We start from the raw sequence: 21,923 nt of genomic DNA on the forward strand, positions 1-21,923 counted from the left end.
CTATAAATTCTGAGTATGTTCTCAAGAAGATGTATGCATCTGAGAAGCCTCTGGGTCCTGGTGCTTCAAGGTGGAGGCTATGGAGTGAAGACCTGGAGGCAGCCAGATGCAGAAAAGCCCACAAACCTTGTGCTTTAGAAGCTCTGAATGTTTGAGGACTTGGGCTGTCCCACTGCTTTGGCCACAGGTTATGTGTGACATAGGCATGAATTTGCTTCACAGTGTTAGGGTACAGAAAACTCACATTTCTTCATTTTCCTAAGTGAAATGAAATTTGGAGCCCCCACTCCCATGACTGGTGGGATGGGCACTGTCTGTCATCATTGGGCTGCCTGCCCCACAATGAGACGGCATCAAATCCTATAGTTTCTGTGGGTGTCAGCAGGGGTGTGGTCCTCAGTTGTCCATTGTGGGAAGTGCTGTGTGCAGTGGTTCAGTGGAGCTGTGGATCAGATCAGGACCTCCCGGTGGCCTTGAAAGTTTCATTCTTGGTCATGACCCCTAGGATTCAAGTGTCACCCCATCCAAGGGGTGTCTCCTTTGGGACATTGTAAGGGAGAAGAGCACAGGTCTCCAGCACTGCAGGTGTGGCTTGCTGCATCCTCTCGGTCCTGGGAACTCCAGTTCTTGGCCAGGGTGCTCTCCTGTCCTCCATTCACCCACCTGCTCTTTTCTCCTTGTTCCTCTGCAGTGACCCCCACTTAATTCTGTGCTCAGTCTGACCTGCCCCCTATGGACAGAAGGGACTCCTGGAAGTCAGAGAAGCTCTGACCATTCCCTTCCCTCCACCCCAAGACCTTCACCTGACCCAGCCTGGAGAAATAGGATTTGAGCCTCATGTGTAATTTAAAATTTTCCTGTACCAACTGAAAACAGTATAATGAAATGGATGAAATTTATTATTTATTTATTTATTTTAAAAGATTTTATTTATTTATTTGACAGAGAGATCACAAGTAGACAGGCAGGCAGAGAGAGAGAGGGAGAAGCCCTAGGGGAGAGTCCAATGTGAGGCTCAATCCCAGGACACTGAGATTATGACCTCAGCCAAAGGCAGAGGCTTAACCATCTGAGCCACCCAGGCACCCCTATTTATTTATTTTTATTATTGTTTTCTTTTCTTTTTTTTTTATATTTTATAAACATATATTTTTATCCCCAGGGATACAGGTCTGTGAATCACCAGGTTTACACACTTCACAGCACTCACCAAAGCACATACCCTCCCCAATGTCCATAACCCCACCCCCTTCTCCCAATCCCCCTCCCCCCAGCAACCTTCAACTTTCAGTTTGAGATTAAGAGTCACTTATGGTTTGTCTCCCTCCCAATCCCATCTTGTTTCATTTATTCTTCTCCTACCCACTCAGTTTATTCACAATATTGTCATTTGAGCATGTAATGAGTATGAACGGATTAATGAGATATTTTACATTGGTTGGTCATACTACGCCATTAAACTCCAGTGTGTGTTTTACACTGACGTCATATCTGTGGCTTGGATGAACCACATGTGGAGCACTTGGCAGCCCCATGTGCTAGTGGCTCCCACACTGGACTGTGCGATCTTAGTACAATACAGCAGCAGCAAAATGTGGCTGGGAGGATGGGAGAAACAGCTGAAGGGGATTAAGAGGACACTTACCGTGGGCAGCAGCGAGTGATGTACAGAACTGTTGAATCACTGTGCTGTACACCTGGAACCAATAGAGGGCTGCATGTTCACTACACTGGAATGAAAAATAAAATAATAATATAATAATATAATATAATATAATATAATATAATATAATAATATAATAATAATAATAATAATGAAAAATAAAGTGACTGATTCAGTGGCATTTAGTACAGGGTTGTGTGACCATCACCTCTAACTAGCTCCAGAACATTTTTGACAAGAAACCCTGTGCTCATTAAGCAGTTTTCTCCCCGTGCCCCGTCCCTCCAGTCCTCGCCAACCCATCATCTACTTTCTGTCTCTGTGGATGACCTATTTGGGATATTTCAAATAACTGAAATTTGATATGTGACCTATTTGTGACTGGTTTCTTTCATCTAGTGTAGTGTTTTCCCAATTCATCCATGTGGTGACACCATCAGTACTCAGCTGGGGTTCCATTGTATGGATGTGCCCCATTTGTTTGTCCATTTCTCTTTTGATGGATACCATAGTTTCTTAATCAGTTTGAAGTTTGGAGGAGCACCTGGCTGGCCCAGTGGGTGATGTATCCAACTCGTTTTTTTTTTTTTTTTTAAGATTTTATTTATTTATTTGACAGAGAGAAATCACAAATAGGCAGAGAGGCTGGCAGAGAGAGAGGAAGGGAAGCAGGCCCCCTGCTGAGCAGAGAGGCTGATGTGGGACTCGATCCCAGAACCCTGAGATCATGACCTGAGCCGAAGGCAGCGACTTAACCCACTGAGCCACCCAGGTGCCCCGAAGTATCCAACTCTTGACTTTGGCTCAGGTCATGATCTCGGGGTCATAGGATAGAGCTCCATGTTGGCCCTGTGTGCAGTGGAGACTCTGCTTGGGATTCCCTTTCTCTCCGTCTCCTCTGCCTTTTCCCGTGTTTGTGCTTGCTCTCTGTAAAGAAATAGATAAAACCTTAAAAGAAAAAAACTACAAGAAGTTTGGCCACAAACTAACAAAATGGTGGCTTGAATACCCATGTTCATAGTAGCATTATTCTCAATAGACAAAAGGTGGAAGTGCCCTGTGTGTCCATCAGGGGATGAATGGATAAACTGAGGTAGCATATTTCTGTTATGGAGAATTCTATAGTCTTAAAAGGGAAGGAAATTCTGACCCATGGTACCACATGGATGGACCTTGAGGATGTTACATAAAGTGAGATAAGCCAATTAGAAAAGAGCAAATAGTGTCTGATTCCATTTATGACATGCCTACAGTAATCTAGATAATAGAGACAGAAAGTAGTATGGGGCTTACCGGGGACCAGAAGGAGGAGAGAACAAGGCATTGTTTCATCAGGACGAGAGTTTCAGTTTGGGAAGATTTTTTATCTTGTGGAGAAATACAGATGTACAATGTTGATGGTTGCACAACGATAGTGTCTTTAGTGCTATTTAACTGTATGCTGAGAAAAGAAATGTGTTGATATGTGTATCTTAAAAACTGTTGTCTTGATTCCTAGATTGATTTTTATTTTTAAAAAATTTTTTTTTATAAACATATATTTTTATCCTCAGGGGTACAGGTCTGTGAATCACCAGGTTTACACACTTCACAGCACTCACCAAAGCACATACCCTCCCCAATGTCTATAATCCCACCCCCTTCTCCCAACCCCCCTTCCCCCAGCAACCCTCAGTTTGTTTTGTGAGATTAAGAGTCACTTATGGTTTGTCTCCCTCCCAATTCCATCTTGTTTCATTGATTATTCTTCTACCCACTTAAGCCCCCATGTTACATCACCACTTCCTCATATCAGGGAGATCATATGATAGTTGTCTTTCTCTGCTTGACTTATTTCGCTAAGCATGATATGCTGTAGTTCCATCCATGTTGTCGCAAATGATTCCTAGATTGATTTTAAGAAACTGGCCATTGGGAATTAGGAAAAAGCAGGTCTGTTTTCTCCACTCTCACAAAGGAGCTATTCCTGGATCACATTTGAGGACATTAAATCTTCTTTGCTCACTGTTAAATTCTTTCTTTCTTTCTTTCTTTTTTTTTTTTTTTTTTGACTAATGCTAAGGCTTATTTATCAACACACAGATGATAACATAATATTTTACACCTTGGTTTGACTAAAACACAGCCATGCTCAGAATGGGCACTCCTTGAAGGAGGGATAAATGACAAGTTATAAAAGAAAATATAAGTTGTAAATATGTGCCATCTGTTTCTGCCGCAGGCCCACTTGGCTTACTCCTCTCTTTTCTCACACAGTATCTGGGTGATGGTAGAAAAGGAAAACTGGAAGAAGCCAGTAGCTGACACCAAATAGGGAAGTGAGAAAAAGCAGAAAGGCTGCTAGGGTTTGATTTATGAGTGAGTCTCAGGGGCTATGTATGGAATGATGAGAACAGAGACAGCCCGGGGAGAGGAGTTTTGAGTTTTGCTGTGCACTAAGGCAGTGCACTTTTTCCCTTGGCATTTTTAGCAAATGCTGCAGCAGAGATGTAAATTGCCTATTGATTACTATTTATTTGAATGCCATAAGGAGATGAGGTGAGGCACAAGATACCAGGGTTGCCTTTGGGTCCCATTCACATCCCTAGGACCTGGGAAACTGTCCAGTAGTTGAGACTGAGTTGGTGGTATTTGCTGGAAGAGTTGATCCTCTGTGTGGTCATTGGGAGCTCATCCTTCTAAGCGCCCTTATTTCTCTTGTGTCTGTGCAAAATCTTGTGAATTGCCCTTCTGAAGGGATCCATTGAAAGATGCAAGAGCAGTTCCCTGTGTAGTGGGAATACGACAGAAGTTGTCACTTAATGTCATCCTGATGCTGTGGGAATGAGCTGAAGGCAGAAGAGTTGTGGTGACAGAAAGTATGTCGAGAATAGCTGTACATCACTTCATGTAGTGCAGGGGCAAGTCAGCATATTCATATAAGTACCGCGCGCTAACCGATTGCGCCACTGGAGCCCCAAGTCAGCATATTCATAAAAGTGCATTCAGTCTGAAAGCCAATAACTTAAGTCATTCAAACTCCATCTTGTTGGACCATAAAGCCTCTGGCAGTATTTCTTATAAAGGACTCTGTAGAAGGATGAATTCTGTTTACTGAATCGAACATCAAATACTAACCCCGCCACCTACCCTACCTAGCCTTCCCAGCCTACACATTTTGATGCATTACAAAAAGTTCTATGGCAGTAAGATCACTTAAACCAAAAGCTATCCCAGTAGTAACACAAGCACCTTTAAACTGGAGATAAACTCATTTGCCTTTGGGTTTGATCATTCTTGATTTTGTTACTGCTCTGATTGCCTTTCTTGGGAAAAACGTTCAGAGTAATACCTTTTTGTTCATGGTGACAGGTGTTCCTTGGAATCTACCACTCTATTCTGTAAAGAACTCACTCTTGGATGCTTTCAGTGAGATGTTTTCCACCTCCACGTTCTGATCTTGGCTTTTCACAGTCAAGCCTGATGCTGCCTCGGTCCAAACAAGGGCCTCTTCCATACAGAAAAGATGCAGGAGCTTGGCTAGGGAGCATCCACGACTGTGAAATATAAAACAACACATTCTCAGAATTCCACCTAACTGCTTCAGTGTTTCTTTCCTTATTTGATTTGTCTGCATTGCCTTTTCTGAAGACTCAGCTCAAGTATCCTTTCCCTTAGGGAGCTCTGTCTGATTTATTTCCTAGATAGGTTGTTATATGTCCTTCCCATAGGCTTTTTATAGTGAGAATTTGTTGAAAGTTTGGATTCTCGGGATCTTTGATCTCCCTGTGTTTGGAGAATTCCTCCCTCCCTTCCTTCCTTCCTTCATTTGTTCGACAGTGTTCACTGAGAGCCTACTGTGTTCATGACACCATTCCTGGCATTGGGGGCACAGCAGTGAATAAAGCAGACACGCATTCTCACCTTCTGGAGCTCACATTTGGGAAGGGAGAGCTAGATGAGCATGTAAATAATGAGATGGTGGCAAGAGCCATGGGGGGAAAATATAGCATAGAAGGGTGATGACAAGTGCTAGGGGAAGGAGGTATTAGAGCTTTAAATAGAGTGGTCTCACTGAGAAGGTGACTTTTGAGAAAAACCTGGAAAGAGGACTTCCCCTTACTGTACAAGTTTTGGTGGTGGGAGACCAAGTGGGTCTCCAACTGTAGAAGCTCACCAGGTGAGATGCTCAGTTTCCCAGCATGCCTTACAGCTAGACTGAGGGTGAGGGATCTAGAATAACTGAATCTTTGGACCCCGGGAAACAAACTGAGGGTTTCAGAGGGGAGGTGGGTGGGGGGATGGGGTAACGGGTGATGGGTACGAAGGGGGGGAATGTGTGGTGATGAGCACTGAGTGGTTTTTTTTTTTTTTCAATTTTATTTTACTTTTTCAGTGTTCCAAGATTCATTGTTTATGTACCACACCCAGTGCTCCATGCAATACATGCCCTCCTTAATACCCACTATCAGGCTCTCCCAAACATCCCCTCCAAAACACTCAGTTTATTTCTCAGAGTCCATAGTCTCTCATGGTTCATCTCCCCCTCCAATTTACATCAACTCACTTCTCCTGTCTTTCACCCAAAATCCTCCATCTTATTTCCTTATGCTCCACTAAGTAAGTGAAACCATATAATTGACTCTCTCTGCTTATTTCACTCAGCATAGTCTTCTCCAGTACTGTCCATGTTGATACAAAAGTTGGGTACTTATCCTTTCTGATGGAGGCATAATACTCTATTGTATATATGGACCACATCTTCTTTATCCATATCTTCTTTTATTATGCCCCAAGAGGGGCATCTTGGCTCTTCCCACAGTTTGGCAACTGTGGCCATTGCTGCTGTGAACATTGGGGTACAGATGGTCCTTCTTTTCCCTACCACTGTATCTTTGGGGTAAATACCCAGCAGTGCAATTGCAGGGTCATAGGGGAGCTCTGTTTTTAGTTTCTTAAGGAATCTCCACACTGTTTTTCAAAGCAGCTCTACCAACTTGAATTCCCACCAACAGTATTGAATTCCCACCAACAGTACTTATACTCCACATCTTCTCTAATGCTTGTTTATTGTCTTGTTAGTTTTGGCCATTCTTGTTTGTTTGACCATTGTAGTAAGGTGGTTTCTCAATGTGGTTTTGATCTGAATCTTGCTGATGGCTAGTGATGATGAACATTTTTTTATGTCATTAGCCATTTATATGTTTTCTTTGAAGAAGTGTCTGTTCATGCCTTCTGCCCATTTTTTGATGTGATTATCTATTTTTTGAGTGTCGAGTTTGAGGAGTTCTTTATAGATCTTGGATATCTGTCCTTTGTCTGTAGTGTCATTTGCAAATATATTCTCCCATTCTGTGGGTCGCCTCTTTGTCTTTCCATGTTTTTAAATTGTCCCTGCAAATAGCATAAAAGTAGCAACTGGGCAATGCAGTCCCCTTTCTGGAAACAGTATGGAGCCACAGTAGTTATCATCACTGAAATTTCACTGGTATAATCTGAATCAATAACACTGGTGTGGACTAATACTCCCTTTGAGGTGAGGCCATATCATCCCAAAAGTAACCTAGTGGTTCCTTTTGGTAAAGGGCCAAAAATATTAGTTGGAATTTTAGTGGGAATCTCGGCAGGCATTAAGAGATGATCTTTGGGAATGGGGATATCTAATCTGGCATTACTTAAATTTAAAATGGTACATTTGTCTGAAATCTGGGTTCAAAGGAAGAATTGGCCACCTTGTTTTGTGGGGTTGAAGGCTTGCCCCAAAGTAAGTTTCCCTGAAGGGGGATCCATCCTTGTGGAATTTGAATGACATCAATTTGCACAATGGATTCCTTCTTCGCATTTAGGACAGAGACCTGGTGGCTCATGTCTTGCATTTTGCAGGGAGAATTTTCCTTGTTGCCTATGTTGAGCTTTTGTATGCCCTGTCTGCCCACAGTTGAAACATTGTGCTTTAAATTTTCCTGTGATCAGAGCAGCTTGAGCTAACAAATCAGCTTTTTTGGTCTCTGTCCCCACTCCTTGGCATAGCTTAATATAGTCTGTTAATGTTTTATTGCCTTTAAAGGGTGAAATCAGGTTTTTTTACAATAAGCCTTGGCATTTTCAAATGCCAGTAGCTGAATAATAGTATCAGCAGCTTTGAGATTAATTTATCTGTTTTTTAATAGCTTCTTGTATTCCCACAATAAAATCAGTAAAGGGTTCTTTAGGACCCTGTGCTACCTTTTGAAAAGAAGAGCAGTTCTCGCCTTGGGATTCTGTTCTCTCCCAGGCTCTCAAACAACAATGTTGGAGCTGCTCAATAGCTTGATCACTCATTAGTACTTGATCTTGCAGCCAGGCCCACGGCCCAACACCCATGAGCTGCTCCATGGAAACAGGAACATTATTAGCTGTGTTATGGGCAGCTGCTGTTTCTGCATGATATTGCCACCATGTTAAATTGTAAAAACTCACTTGAGGATAAGACTGTTTTTTCTAGTAATAACCCATCAATCAGAATAGGTTGATTTTCTTCTCAGATGCCTTGAATGATTCCTGTTGTATATGGGGAATTGACTCCATAGTTTTGTACTGCCTGTTTTAATTCCTTCAATAACTTGAAGGGAAATGGCTCATGCATGGCCTCAGAGAAACCATTAGGGTTGTTGGGATCATGTCCTGGAGCGACATGTTCTCTAATAGTAATTGGGAAATTAAAATGTAAGGCGTCTATGTCTCCTGCTCACTTTGCTTCAGTGAGTCCTTTTTGAATGGATGATAGCATGATTTTTCATCCTTTTCACTAAATGGCGCCTTCTTATAGGATGGTGGAGCCAATGGGGACGGTGCCACTTGCCCTGGCACAGTAGCAATTCTTCCCTCCTTTGGTTCTGTTACTGGAGGGCGGGGGGAGGAAATTCCTCCTTTATATATTCTTTTATGATGACTTTAGTAATTTCCCTCCAGGATGGCCTGTTCAGTTTCCTCTTTTATAGTTTCTCCTGAAACTCGTTATCGGTTTATAAAGGCTCCAGACTATCTGCTTCTGGGAACTCAGACCTAGCAGGGGGATATCTCTCTCACACACACACACACACCCTGCACTCACACATGCACACACAAGCACACACACCCTGCCCCTTTCAGCTTACTCATCAAGCAAATGGAAATGAGGTCATGTGCTCCGGGTAATACTTAAGATGTTTCTGGGTCTAACTCCTTTTAGTTTATTAATTACATTGATCTTCTGACATGGATGGGTAGCAATTCTTTGTTTGAAAAGCACTACTAGACAATGGATCCTGTTTACTCTTAAAACTCTGTGGGTCAGTTTTCCTTGGACAATCTGGGCTTGTAGGTAATTTTGTCCCTTATTGTGTTTCAGTGTTGACTTATTGCCTTGAGTCGCCAAGGGTATGTGCTTTCTTACAGGTGTCTGCTGATGTGGAAACATGGATGTGGGAGATGAGGTGGGGGGACATGTTTGTACAGCATTAGCACCGACTGTAGTCAAGGCAGCAGTTCGTTTTGTCCATGGATATGAAGAGAAGATATAGTATCTGTCTGCTTCTGTGAGCTCAGAACTGGGCCGGGTGACATCACACACACATACACACACACACACCCTCCTGCTTTGAGCTTATTCATCAAGGGAACAGAAATGGGTTAATACATTTAGAATATCACTTAGGATGTTTCAGTGTGTAAGTAACAGAAGAACAACTCTATTTGGTTTATTTTTTAAAAGATTTATTTATTTGAGAGAGAGTGGGAGAGAGGGGCAGAGGGAGAGAATATCCTGGAACAGCCCCCTCACTGAGGAGTTTGATGCACAGCTCGGTCCCAGGACCCCAGGATCATGACCAGAGCCAAAACCAAGAGTTGGCCTCAACTGATGAGCCTACCAGGTGCCCCTCCATTTCCTTTAAATGGTAAAGACATTTATTAACTCACAAGATAGTCACTGAGAGGGAGAGCAGACTCCAATGCCCAGAGTGTCTTGGTGTGGCCTTGGGATTTAAGCTCCTTCCACTACTTCTCATTCTCGTAAAGCTAGTTATACTTACAGTTGCTTTAATTGATTTACTTCTGAATCCACATTGATGTTTCCTGTAGGTGTGCATTCAATGACTTCTTGCTCCTTGATCACTCTAAAAAAGTTAAACTTCTTCCTCTTCTAATAAATCGTGGTTTTTCACTTCCATTCTCTCTAGTCAGAGGCTGAATTGTCACTTCAGTATCATCACAGTGTTCTGTTGGAATGTGTAGGCTTTTGTCAGGCAGTTGGGATTTCATTTGTTCTATCGTATCTTGCAAATTCTGAATCTGCTTGTCTTGCTGAAAGGAGCTGAACATCTTCAATATTCATCTGCTCCTGCTGGTGTTGAAGATGGTCACTTTCTGCTTTTGCTCTTGTAAAGATTGAAGCAGTGCTACCTTCCCCTGCTCCTGGTTGTCAATGATCTATTGCTCTTTTATTTCCCCCTCAAGGTCATCTTTTAACTCATTGAGTTGAAAGACGTCACACTCCAGTTTTACAGTCTCGCCTAGGATTTTAGGTCAACCAGAGGGACAGTGTGACTCTGTTGTTTCAGTCGCTACAGGTCTTTGTTCACAGGACGATTTTTGTCAGGCAACCAGGCTTTCATCTGTTCTATAGTGTCTTGCAAATTCTGAATCTGCTTGTCTTTCACTGAAAGCTGAGTATGTTTAACATTCATCTCCTGTTGGTATGAAGGTGGTCTGCTTTCTGCTTCTGCTCTTGTAAAGATTGCAGCAGTCCTATGTTCCCCTGCTGTTGGTTGTCAATGATCTCTGGTTGTTCTTTTACTTCCTCCTTGAGATCCTCCTTTTAAAAATTTTTATTTATTTATTTGACAAAAAGAGAGAGAATAGCAGGGGGAGTAGCAGGCAGAGTGAGAAGAAGGGGGCTCCTTGCTGAGCAGGGACCCTGACACAGAACTTGATCCCAGGACCCCGGGATCACAACCTGAGCCGAAGGAGGCTGCTTACCCATCTGAGCCACCCAGGCACCCCAAGATCATGTTTTAACTCCTTGAGTTGAAAGACCTCACACCAAGTTCAATGATCTCATCTAAGACTTTAGGGTCAACTACAGGGACAGTGAGACTCTGTTGTCTTAGCCACTCCAGGTCCACATTCACATGAGGATTTTTGTCTGTTCCAGGTGGGGGACAAATGTCTTTGTCCTCCACAGACGGTTGTAAAATGCCATTGCTTCTTAAGGTTTTGGTCGATTTACGGAATTCCTCCTGAAGCTCTGGCCTTTCTCTAAGCTCTTCAATATACATGTCTTTCTCTTTAATGTGTTGTGTCTATTGCTTCTGCTCCTCCAAAGCAGAGGACAGCAGTTTTTTTGTTTCTTTATGGTTGGCATCCATCTGCTTGATCCTCTTTTGAAGGTATAGTATTTCCAGATCTTTCTCTTGACCGAGTTGAATGAAATGTGTATGCTCCACCAGGGACAATTCTTTGAAAATTTGCTCAGACTTGTTTGTCTCTTCCAACAGCTTCTTTTTGGGCCCACACAATTTTGCTAGTAACTGTCCTTTCCCTATTTTTAGAGCCCTCACAGCAATGTTGTTTTCCAGAGAATCCTTGTTGTTCCACAGAATAGATTCTTTCAGTTGATGTCTTACATCTTAGAGCTCCAAAAGTAACTTTTGGGGTTTTGCTCTGAGATCAGATGCAACATTGATTAAACTGTCATTCAGCTGCTGCATCTCTGCAAGTTGTTGCTTCAACCTTCTAAGCTTGGTTTCCCTTTCTTCAAGTAAGCCATTTTTTTACATTCCCAGCAGAGTCTTGATTTTGTACGTCTTCCATCCATTTTTCACAATTGATTAGTTGCTCGCAGTGCCCCTCATTGATGTCTGCCAGTTTCTCCTGATGAGCATTCTGCAATAGCACGATGGTTGTCATTCAACCCCCTCATCCAGTGCTGTTCTATCCCTGGTGCTCTTCAGTTTCCAGACTGTATTTGAGTCTAAGCTATTAGGTCCCTGGGATGAAGACTGGGACAAGTTCTTCTAGTATGTCACTTCTGCTTCCAGTGTTAGGATCTCATTTGGAGAGTCTGTTGATGTCTTACTCTGCCCAGTTGACATCAGCAAGGTCTGTGTCATTGCTATGGAAAGTTCCTTTCCTCAGGATATCTCTGGTGAAATTGAAGATGTGGCCCAGGAAAGAAGCCTCACTGCCATCTACTCCCCCCAGGAAATGGCCTAGGCCAAATCCCTGGCCACCAACACAGAAAAATCTTTGCAGGTCATAAAACTGACTTGGTCCACTGTGGAAAAGCATCTAGCTTTTTCTTGTGGGAGCTTCAGTCCATTTGGTCCTTGTTCTGCCACTAACTGGGTTTGTTTCCTTTCCTGTGAGTATAGTTATACCTGTTTTTACTTGTTAACAGAGCGGGTGAGGGATCAAATCAGGGAATAGCTACAAAAGGCCTCTGTGTCATATCACTATCACCAGCCTTGCACATCTCTAAACTGTACTGAAGACACTGTCATGATGACCATAAAATCTTTGTGACCATTAATACAGCAGATGCAGAGGCTCTGGGGCTTATAATCCCACTGGCAGTGTTTTCCACACATGCAGAGGACATGTCTACAAGGGTTTTTATCAGAACCCGTGTTTGTAACAGCAAAGGATGAGAAGCCACGCACCCATCCTTCATCAGGGCCCCGGTGACATCAAGTACTTGGCTGACAGTGGCAGCAGGTACAAGCAGCTGGGGACAGGGGCACAAGACAGGCAGTCACTGCATTCCCTCTGAATATATTTTTAACATTTTGAACCGGGGGCCACCTTCACAAATGAAACAATTCGGGAAAGAAGAGGGCGAATGTTCATTTACCTTTAATCTCCAGAAAGTGGTCTCCATCCCAGCCTTAAATTTAGAACTTTACAATGACATTGTCTTCAGTTGAAATGCTTTATCAGCTACCTGAGAGAATGGACTTGAGGAAAATATTCTGAGAGAGACACAGAGACCAGCTATCCCTCAGTGAGGTTGGAAATCATCCCTGCACAGCCCACCCCAGAAGAGCAAATGAAGATTCTGCTGCTCTTCTTCAGGGTCAGCAATTTATCTGTGGACTCATGGGAGAAATAGGGACTTTCCACATTCTCTTTGTTTTTTTTTTTTGTTGTTGTTGTTTCTTTTTAATTTGAAGCTGCTGGAACCAAAGTAAGTAGAATCTATTTAATGATTTAATGGTAGAAATAATGATCTTACAAATAAAATGCCTTGTGGGGCACCTGGGTTGCTCAGTCAGTTAACTGTCTGCCTTTGACTGCCTGAGATCAAGCCCCACATCAGTCTCCTTGCTCGGCTGGGAGCCTGCTTTTCCCTTTCCCTCTGCCTCTCATGCTCTCCCTATCCAATAAATAAATAAAATCTTTCAAAATTAAAATGTCCCATGGGACAAGTGTTTTACATCAAAACATCAGATCTTAATATTCCTCTTTGAAATATGCTTTTTTGTGGCCCAGTACAAACTGCTTAGGACTCAGATAAAACTCAAAATGTGAGATGGTGACAAAATAATATTTTCAGATCACGAAATGTGGTCAATAAATAAAAAAGGCCTTTATCTCTTACCCTGTTTCCTTCATCTCCATCCTCTGTGGGTAAAAGCATCTATGGTTATAAAATGGCTACACAGACTCTCTGCAGGAGGGGAAGGTACAAGCACATGTTGCTGAATAAATGGACTTGTTCAGCTCCAGGGTGGGGAGGTGGGGTAAAGGAGATGGGAAATAAAAGAGGGGGAAAGGAAAATAAAATCTGTGCCCTCAAGTCCTATTGCTTAAAGTAGAACTATCTTAAGAATGAAATTTGAGTAGCATTTAGAAACATACTGCAAGGTGATATAGGAGTTCTATGTGTATTGATTCTCCTAATAAATAATTTGAGCTTGTACTTTACATGTTACCTTGCATTTTATTTCTTAGAAATCATTTTTATTGTATGTTATAGAATATTGTCCACAACAGACTGGATATTGAAACAAAAACTTTAAAGATGCTCACCACACCCTATTTGGGAAGCACTCTACAGTGTACTGCAGCCTGGACATGCCAGCCCAGGCAGAGGAAGAAGGCAGGCAGGCTGCTTCCATGCTGCCTGAGGCACCCAGCTCCCCAGGGCTCCAAGGTGGGTCCCTGCCTCTGGTTAGGAAAGTTGCCTCAGGGACCCAGGAGGGAAGCTTCATGCCTCTTAGGCAGGCCTGGCTCCATCTTCCTAAAGCCTTAGTTCATGCTCAGCTCAAAGTAAGGTCCATGTCCTTATTGTCAGGGACCACCACTTAAAACTGTCTGTCTTTTTTACAGAATCTACCCCTAGGCTCCATCTTTAGGGCCAGGATTCCCTGCATGCCCAAGGACCAGGGTCATTTGGCTAATTTCACAATCTGGGTGAGACTGAGTCACCCTCCCATCTCAAATCCTTTCACTGCTTGCTAGAGGCTGCAGAGCTTAATAGTGTTACTACCATCTTAATAAGGTCAAGAAAGTAATCCCTTACTTAACAGCTCACAGTACAACATAAATGGCTCTTAAGCATATAAAATGATTTTCAACTTCAACCCCAAAATGAGAGAAATATAAAGTTACCATAAGATACCATTTTTCACATATCAGATTAACAACACTGAAAAGGTTCCTAATACAGTGTTTTTGAAGATGTTGGGAAATGAGCACTTTCATATGCCACTGGAGAACGTGAACACTAACTCTCTCTTTTGAAGAATGAGTCCCTAAAACCTCGGGCCTCTGGGCCAGGAAGGGGACACTGAGAGGGATGGGGTCACTTGCCTCTGTTAATTTCGGTTGTCTTCCTCTCCTTAGATAGTCTTACAAAATGCTAGATGGAAAGATCATGCCAGTATCCAAGGCTTACTGCAGACTTGGAAGGGAGGAAAGGAAGCAGGTGAGGCGAGGTCAGTAGGTTCTGGCCCAGTTCTCAGGAACCAGGTCAAGGAGGACAATCAGCTACCTCCAATGGTCAACTGGGGCACATTTCATGCTCCATTATAAATCTCAGCAGCGGACTCAGCCATCCAATCTTGGTGCTCACATACACAGCCCCTCATCCTCCGCACAGTGGCCATTTCTTCACTCTCTTTGCTCATGTACATAACTCATTTCCCAGGACCCTACAGAGCACAGAACCTCACCTCATACCTCACCTAAAAGACCTGCCACCATTTATTCCCTCAGCAAACTCACTGGCAAGAGCCAGTCAGAAAACTGCTCAACCACAAGTTCTGTGTCCATAGAAAAGGAGATCCAGGATTGCTTCCTAACAATATTTCCTCAAATTCATAAATGAGTAATCATTTCCTGTGGCTCTGTATCACCTACCAGTCCTTCCACATTCTTTAAGCAGGTCATAGTGGGAAAACCAGGAATCAATAAATACAATAGCTACAACATAGAAAATGCTGCTCTGGTCTATACAACCTGGAAAATGCTGTAGTAGCCTAAACTCTCCCCAGTCTACTGTACAAGAAACCAAAGTTTTAGTGTTATAAACCAGGGAACTGAAGCCCAGATTAACACTGAAGGTCTTCTGGCAGCTGTGAGTTACCCTGAGGCTGGGTCAAGGAGAAATAGTGGAAGGAGACTGGGTCCCTAGAGGCATGCCAAGTTATTGCCGGCCTGGAGCCTGCTCTGCCCCTCATTGGATATCTTGTGAATTAATAAATGTCTTTAACATTTAAACTAAATGGAGGGGCACCTGGGTGGCTCAGTCTGCCAACTCTTTGTTTAGGTCCAGGTCATGATCTCAGGATCCTGAATCGAGCCCCATGTTGGACTCTTTGCTTAGCGGAGTCAGCTTCAGGATTCTCTCTCCCTCTGGCCCTTCCCCCATCCCCGTTCACTCTCTAAATAAATCTTTTTTAAAAAAGTAATAAACTGGGGCACCTGGGTGGCTCAGTGGGTTAAACCTCTGCCTTCGGCTTAGGTCATGATCTCAGGGTCCTGGGATCGAGCCCCGCATCTGGCTCTCTGTTCAGCGGTAAACCTGCTTCCCCCTCTCTCTGCCTGCCTCTCTGCCTACTTGTGATCTCTGTCTCTGTCAAATAAATAAGATTAAAAAAAAAAAGTAATAAACTGAGGGAGAAAGGCAAGATGGTGGACTGGTAGGGGACCTCATTTTATCTGGTCCCTTGAATTTAGCTAGATAACTATTTAATAATTCTGAACACCTATGAATTCAACCTGAGACATAAGGAAATAATTGTTGGAATTCTACAGATAGAAAAGTGACCACTTTTTGCAATGTAGGAGGTGCCGAGAAATGAATCTGCAGGGATATGTGGGAAGATCCTCTGTGTAGAGCGGGAGCCTGTGTAAGCCGGCCATAGGAAAGTGATGTAGCCCTAAAACATAAAATCAGAACATTTAGAAATCTGCTCCAATGAGAGATTTGCTTACTCAGGTGGTGAGGTGGGGCAGAATCCAAGGTGGGGCAGTGTGGTCTCAGGACCTCTGGGGTCACAGGAAGCATGGGGTGTCTTAGCCGGCAGAGTTCCCAGGCATTGGAGTGGGAAAATTGGATAGGGTCAGGGGCCAGAGCAGGGGTTTCTCAACAAGGTTTGCCATAATCCGCAAACCGTGGCTAGGCTGGGCAGTAGCTGTTGTGGGGGCGCTGCAGGACAGAAAAATCGGTGACCTTCTGCCTTCTCCCAGGAGGACTGGGGCAGGCACGAGCCACAGGAGACTGCAGGGTCTGGTACACACAAAAGTGAAGACTGCTTATCCCTGACGGTTTACTGAGAAGAGTGGACCAAGATCTTTCACTCTGGGGCTGGAAATTGGGGCCCAGGCATTTTTATTTTCATCCTCTAAAGTGGCCCACAAAGGCTTCAGGGAACAAGAGCGGCACAGAGCAACCAGAAGCAGTTTACATTGGCCTGGCCCCCTGGCAAGGCGCGGTATAACTGCCCCCGGCAGAGATGCCTGAGAATCAGCACAGCAGGCCCCTTCCCCAGAAAACACCTGGAAGAACAGGTGAACACCAAGTTTAGGAGCACAGAGGAGTGCAAAATTCCAACACTGGGGGAAAACAGTAAATAGAATTCAAAGGTTTTGATCTTTCAGTCTAAAATTTTTCCTTTTCTTTTTTTCTTTTTTCCATTCCAATTAGTTTCTTATTTTATCAACTCTTCTTTATATGTCTTTTTAAATTTTCATTTTCTACATTTACATTTTTTAGATATATTCTTCATTTTTTGCTTCCTTTCACTGTATTCAGCTTTATGTTTGTATGTAATTTTGGTGATTTTACACTTTTGGGATTTGGTGTCTTAACAAACAGACCAAAATACACCCAGTACTTCCTGGAGGTTTGACCACCTGGGAAATTATATTCTCTTTTCACCTTGCCCTCCCTGGCCCCACATTTTTTTTCTTTAGTTTTTGGTTTCTGACCTCTTTGAATTTCACTAGTGTGTTTTTTGCCTGGATCATGGTTGATATTTTTTATTTTGCTCTCTTGTTCATCGATTCTTCTCTTGGCAAAATGAATAGGAGGAAGAATTCACAACAAAATAAAGAACCAGAGGAAATACTCTCTGCCATAGATCTAATCCATAGGGGTATAAGTAAAATGTCAAAGCTGGAATTTGAAATAATGTTTATAATGTTACTAGCTGGGCATGAAAAAAAAAACATAAAAGACACTAGAAAAATCTCTTAGTGCAGAAATAACATGTAATCAGGCTGAAATTAAAAATGCTTTGAGATGCAGTCTAAACTGGATGCTCTAACAGCTGCAGTACATGAGGCAGAAGAGAGAGGAAATGACATAGAAGACAAGTGAATGGAAAGGAAGGAAGCTGAGGAAAAGAGAGAAAAGCAACTAATGGACCATGAGGGGAAGCTTCAAGAAATCAGTAAAACCATAATGTGAAACAATATTAGAATTTTTGTGGTCCCAGGGGAGAAAGAGAGAATGAGACTGAGTATATTCAAACAAATCATAGCTGGAAACTTCTCTCATCTGGGGAAGAATGCAGGCATACAAGTTCAAGAGGTAGAGATGACCCCTTTCAAAATCAATAAAAATAGATCAATACTGTGTCATATAGTAGGGAAGCCCACAAATTTTCAGAGACAAAGAGAAAATCCTGAAAGCATCTCAAGACAAAAGGTTCCTAACCTACAGGCATGGCAACATTAGGCTGGCAGCAGACCTAATCAGAGACCTGGGAAGCCAGAAAGGGCTGGCATGATATCCTTGGGGTAGTAAATGAGAACATACAGCAAAGAATACTTTCTCCAGCAAGGCTGTCATTCAGAATGGAAAGATGTAGAAAATGAAAATGTAGAAAATGAAAATTTAAAAAGACAAAAAGAAGAGCTGATAAAATAAGAAACTAATTGGAATGGAAAAAAGAAAAAAGAGAAGGAGAGATAAAGGGCTTTTTGGCAAACAGAAACTCAAAGCCAGCCCTGTAAAAAAAATATTAGAGGGGGATCTTCAAAGGAAGGAGAGAGCCCCAAAGTAAGAGAGATCAGGAAGAAACAGAGACAATCTTCAGACACACAGACTTTAGAGGTAATAAAATGGCACTCAATTCATATCTCTCAATAGTTACTCTGAATGTAAATGGGCTAAATGCTCCAACCAAAAGACAGAGGGTGGGATGCTTGAGTGGCTCAGTCAGTTAAGCTGCTGCCTTTGGCTGGGGTCATGATCCCAGGGTCCTGGGATCAAGTCCTGCATTGGGCTCCTTGCTTGGCAGGAAGGCTGCTTCTCTCTCTGCCTCTGCCTGCCACTCTGCCTGCTTGTGCTCGTTCTCTGTCTCTGAGAAACAAATAAAATCTTTGGAAAAAAAAAAAAAAGACACAGGGTATCAGATTGGATAAGCTATCTAAAGATATGCTATCTACAATTTTAGACCTTAAGACACCTCCAGATTGAAAGTGAGGGGGTAGAGATCTATTTATCATGCTAACGGACCTCAAAAGAAAGCTGGGATAGCAATCCTTATATCAGACAAATTAGATTTTAAACTAAAGACTGTAGTAAGGGATGAAGAAGGATGCTATAGCATGCTTAAAGGGTCTATACCCAACCAGAAGGTCTAAGAATTATAAATATTTATGCTAACTTGGGACCAGCCAATTATATAAGCCAATTAATAACCAAATTAAAGAAACATTTTGATAATAATACAATAAACGTAGGGAGCTTCAACACCCCATTCACAGAATAGACAGATCATCTAAGCAGAAGGTCAACAAGGAAACAAGAGCTCTGAATGACACACTGGATCAGAGGGACTTAGGGGATATATACTTACAGAGCATTCTAGCCTAAAGCAACAGAATACACATTCTTCTCCAGTGCACATGGAACATTCTCCAGAATAGATCACACACTGAGTCATAAATCAGGTCTCAACTGATACCAAAAGACTTGGATTATTATCTGCGTATTTTCAGACCCAATGCTGGGAAACTGGAACTCAATCACAAGACGAAATTTGGAAAAAGACTTGGAGACTAAAGAGCATCCTAATGAAGAATGAATGGGTCAGCCAGGAATTTAAAGAAGAATTTTAAAACTTCATGGAAACAAATGAAAATGAAAACACAGGTGTTCAAAACCTTTGGAATATAGCAAAGGTGGTCCTAAGAGGAAAGTACATAGCAATGCAAACCTTTATAAAAAAAAATACGAGAAATCTCTGGGGTACATGGGTGGCTCAGTGGGTTAAAACCTCTGCCTTCGGCTCAGGTCATGATCCCGGGGTCCTGGGATTGAGCCCCGCATCAGGCTCTCTGCTCAGCAGGGAGCCTGCTTCCACTTCTCTATCTGCCTGCCTCTCTGCCTACTTGTGATCTCTGCCTGTCATATAAAAAAATAAAATCTTAAAAAAAATACAAGAAGTCTCAAATACATAAGCTAACCTAATACCTAAAGGAGATGGGAAAAGAAGAGCAAATAAAGCCTAAACCAAGCAGAAGAAGAGAAATTGTAAAGATTAGAACAGAAATCAATGAAATAGAAACCAGAAGAACAGCAGAACAGATCAATGAAACTAGGAGCTGGTTTTGAAATTATTAATATTGATGAACCCCTAGCCAGACTTATCCAAAAGAAAGGGGAAATGACCCAGAATAATAGCATGAATGAAAGAGGAGAGGTCACGACCAACACCAAGGAAATACAAAGAACTTTAAGAACATATATATTTTTTAAGATTTTATTTATTTATTGGACAGACAGAGATCACAAGTAGGCAGAGAGGCAGGCAGAGAGAGAGTGGCGGGGGGAGGAAGCAGGCTCCCTGCTGAGCAGAGAGCCCGATGAGGGGCTCAATCCCAGGACCCCGGGATCATGACCTGAGCCGAAAGGCAGAGGCTTTAACCCACTGAGCCACCCAGGCGCCCCTCATCAACTCTTTAAATCCTAGGTGGATTAATCAAAGACCGGTAGTCTAGCTAGCATGCTAAGATAATTTGTTATCTTAACTTTTTATTACATTTTCATTTGTTTCCATGAAGTTTTAAAATTCTTCTTTAAATTCCTGGCTGACCCATTCATTTCATTAGGATGCTCTTTAGCAGGGAGCCTGTTGTGGGCTCCATCCCAGGACCCTGAGATCATGACCTGAGCCGAAGGCAGAGGCTTTAACCCACTGAGCCACCCAGGCGCCCCGAGAATTTTAAGAACATATTATGAGCAACTACATAACAACAAATTAGGCAATCTAGAAGAAACAGATGCATTCCTGGAGACTTATAAGCTACTAAAATTGAATCAGGAAGAAATAGAAAATCTGGAAAGACCCATAACCAGCAAGGAAATTGAAGCAGTGATCAAAAATCTCCCGACACACAAGAGTCCAGGGTCAGATGGTTTCCCAGGGGAATTTGACCAAATATTTAAAGAAAAACTAACACCTATTCTTCTGAGGCTGTTTCAAAAAACAGAAGTGGAAGGAAAACTTCCATACTTGTTCTGTAAGGCCAGCATGACCTTGATCCCCAAACTGGACAAAGACCCCACAGAAGTAATGTTAAAAGGACTACTCACCCCAAACAAGTGGGATTTATTCCTGGGCTGTATGGGTGCTTCAAAATTCACAAATCAAATCAACATAACATATCACATTAATAAAAGAAAGGACAAGAGCCATATGATCCTCTCACTTGATGCAGATAAAGCATTGGACAATACACAGCATCCTTTCTGGATTAAAACTCCACAGGGACAGAGGGAACATACCTCAATAACATAAAAGCCATCTATGAAAAGTCCATGGTGAATATCATTTTCAGTGGGGAAAAACTGAGAGCTTTTCTGTAAGGTCAGGAACATAACATATGCCCACTTTCACCATAGTTGTTCAACTAGAAGTCCTAGTCTCAGCAATCAGACAATAAAAGGAAATAAAAGGCATCCAAATGGGCAAAGAAGTCAAACTCACTCTTTGAAGATGACATGATGCTTTATGGGGAAAACCCCAAAGTCACAAGCACCAAATTGTTAGAACTCATACAAGAATTCAGCAACATGGCAGAATATAAAACTCAATGCACAGAAATCAGCTGCATTTCTACACACTAACAATGAGACAGAAGAAAGAGAAATGAAGGAATTAATCCCATTCACAAATGCACCAAAATCCATGTAATAGGATGCCATGGATCTGAATAATGCTGAAGTACTTAGAGAAAAAAAAAATTTAAGAACATGTATTCTGAATGTTTTCTCACTCTCTTGCCCATTCATTTTCTTAGTGTATCAATTTTTCTCTCTAATTAGCATTTTTGTGTTCTCCATACAAAACATTTGTACACCCCAAGGTTGTCAAGTTATTTTCCTTTGTTTTCATATGAAACTTTTATGGTTCTAGCTTTTCTTTCCTTTTTTTTTTTTTTTTAACATTTATTTATTTATTTATTTATTTATTTGAGATAGAGCATGCAGGAGGGGAAGAGGGAAAGAATTTCAAGCACTCTCCCCACTGAGTGTGAAGCCTAACACAGTGCTTGACTCCAGATGGGGTTCCGCATGGGGCTGGACACAGGGCTCAATCTCATAACCCTGAGACCACGATCTGAGCCAAAATCAAGAGCTGGACCCTTCAGGGACTGAGCAAACCAGGTACCCCTGGTGCAAAGTTTTATATTTAGGTTTATGATCCATCCCAAATTAATGCCTGTGTACACAATGAGGTCAGGGTCAAGGTCTGTTTTGCTTCCACTTGAATAACCAGTTTACCCAGAATTATTCACCAAAAAG

At 42.3% G+C, this 21,923-nt stretch overlaps 1 long non-coding RNA gene across 1 annotated transcript in view; it reads right to left on the reverse strand.

The window, feature by feature from the left end:
- Positions 1-4,157: 4,157 nt before the first annotated feature.
- Positions 4,158-21,923, reverse strand: part of LOC309855014 — a 57,044-nt gene continuing 39,278 nt past the window's right edge. Inside the window, exons 2-3 of the long non-coding RNA XR_014306564.1 lie at positions 5,057-5,199; positions 4,158-4,429 (exon numbers count right to left, since the gene is read on the reverse strand). This is a non-coding gene — a long non-coding RNA (uncharacterized lncRNA). The remainder of the gene's footprint in view (positions 4,430-5,056; positions 5,200-21,923) is intronic.

This window comes from Mustela nivalis (assembly GCF_964662115.1).
Source record: "Mustela nivalis genome assembly, chromosome: 19".
Lineage (NCBI taxonomy): Eukaryota > Metazoa > Chordata > Mammalia > Carnivora > Mustelidae > Mustela > Mustela nivalis.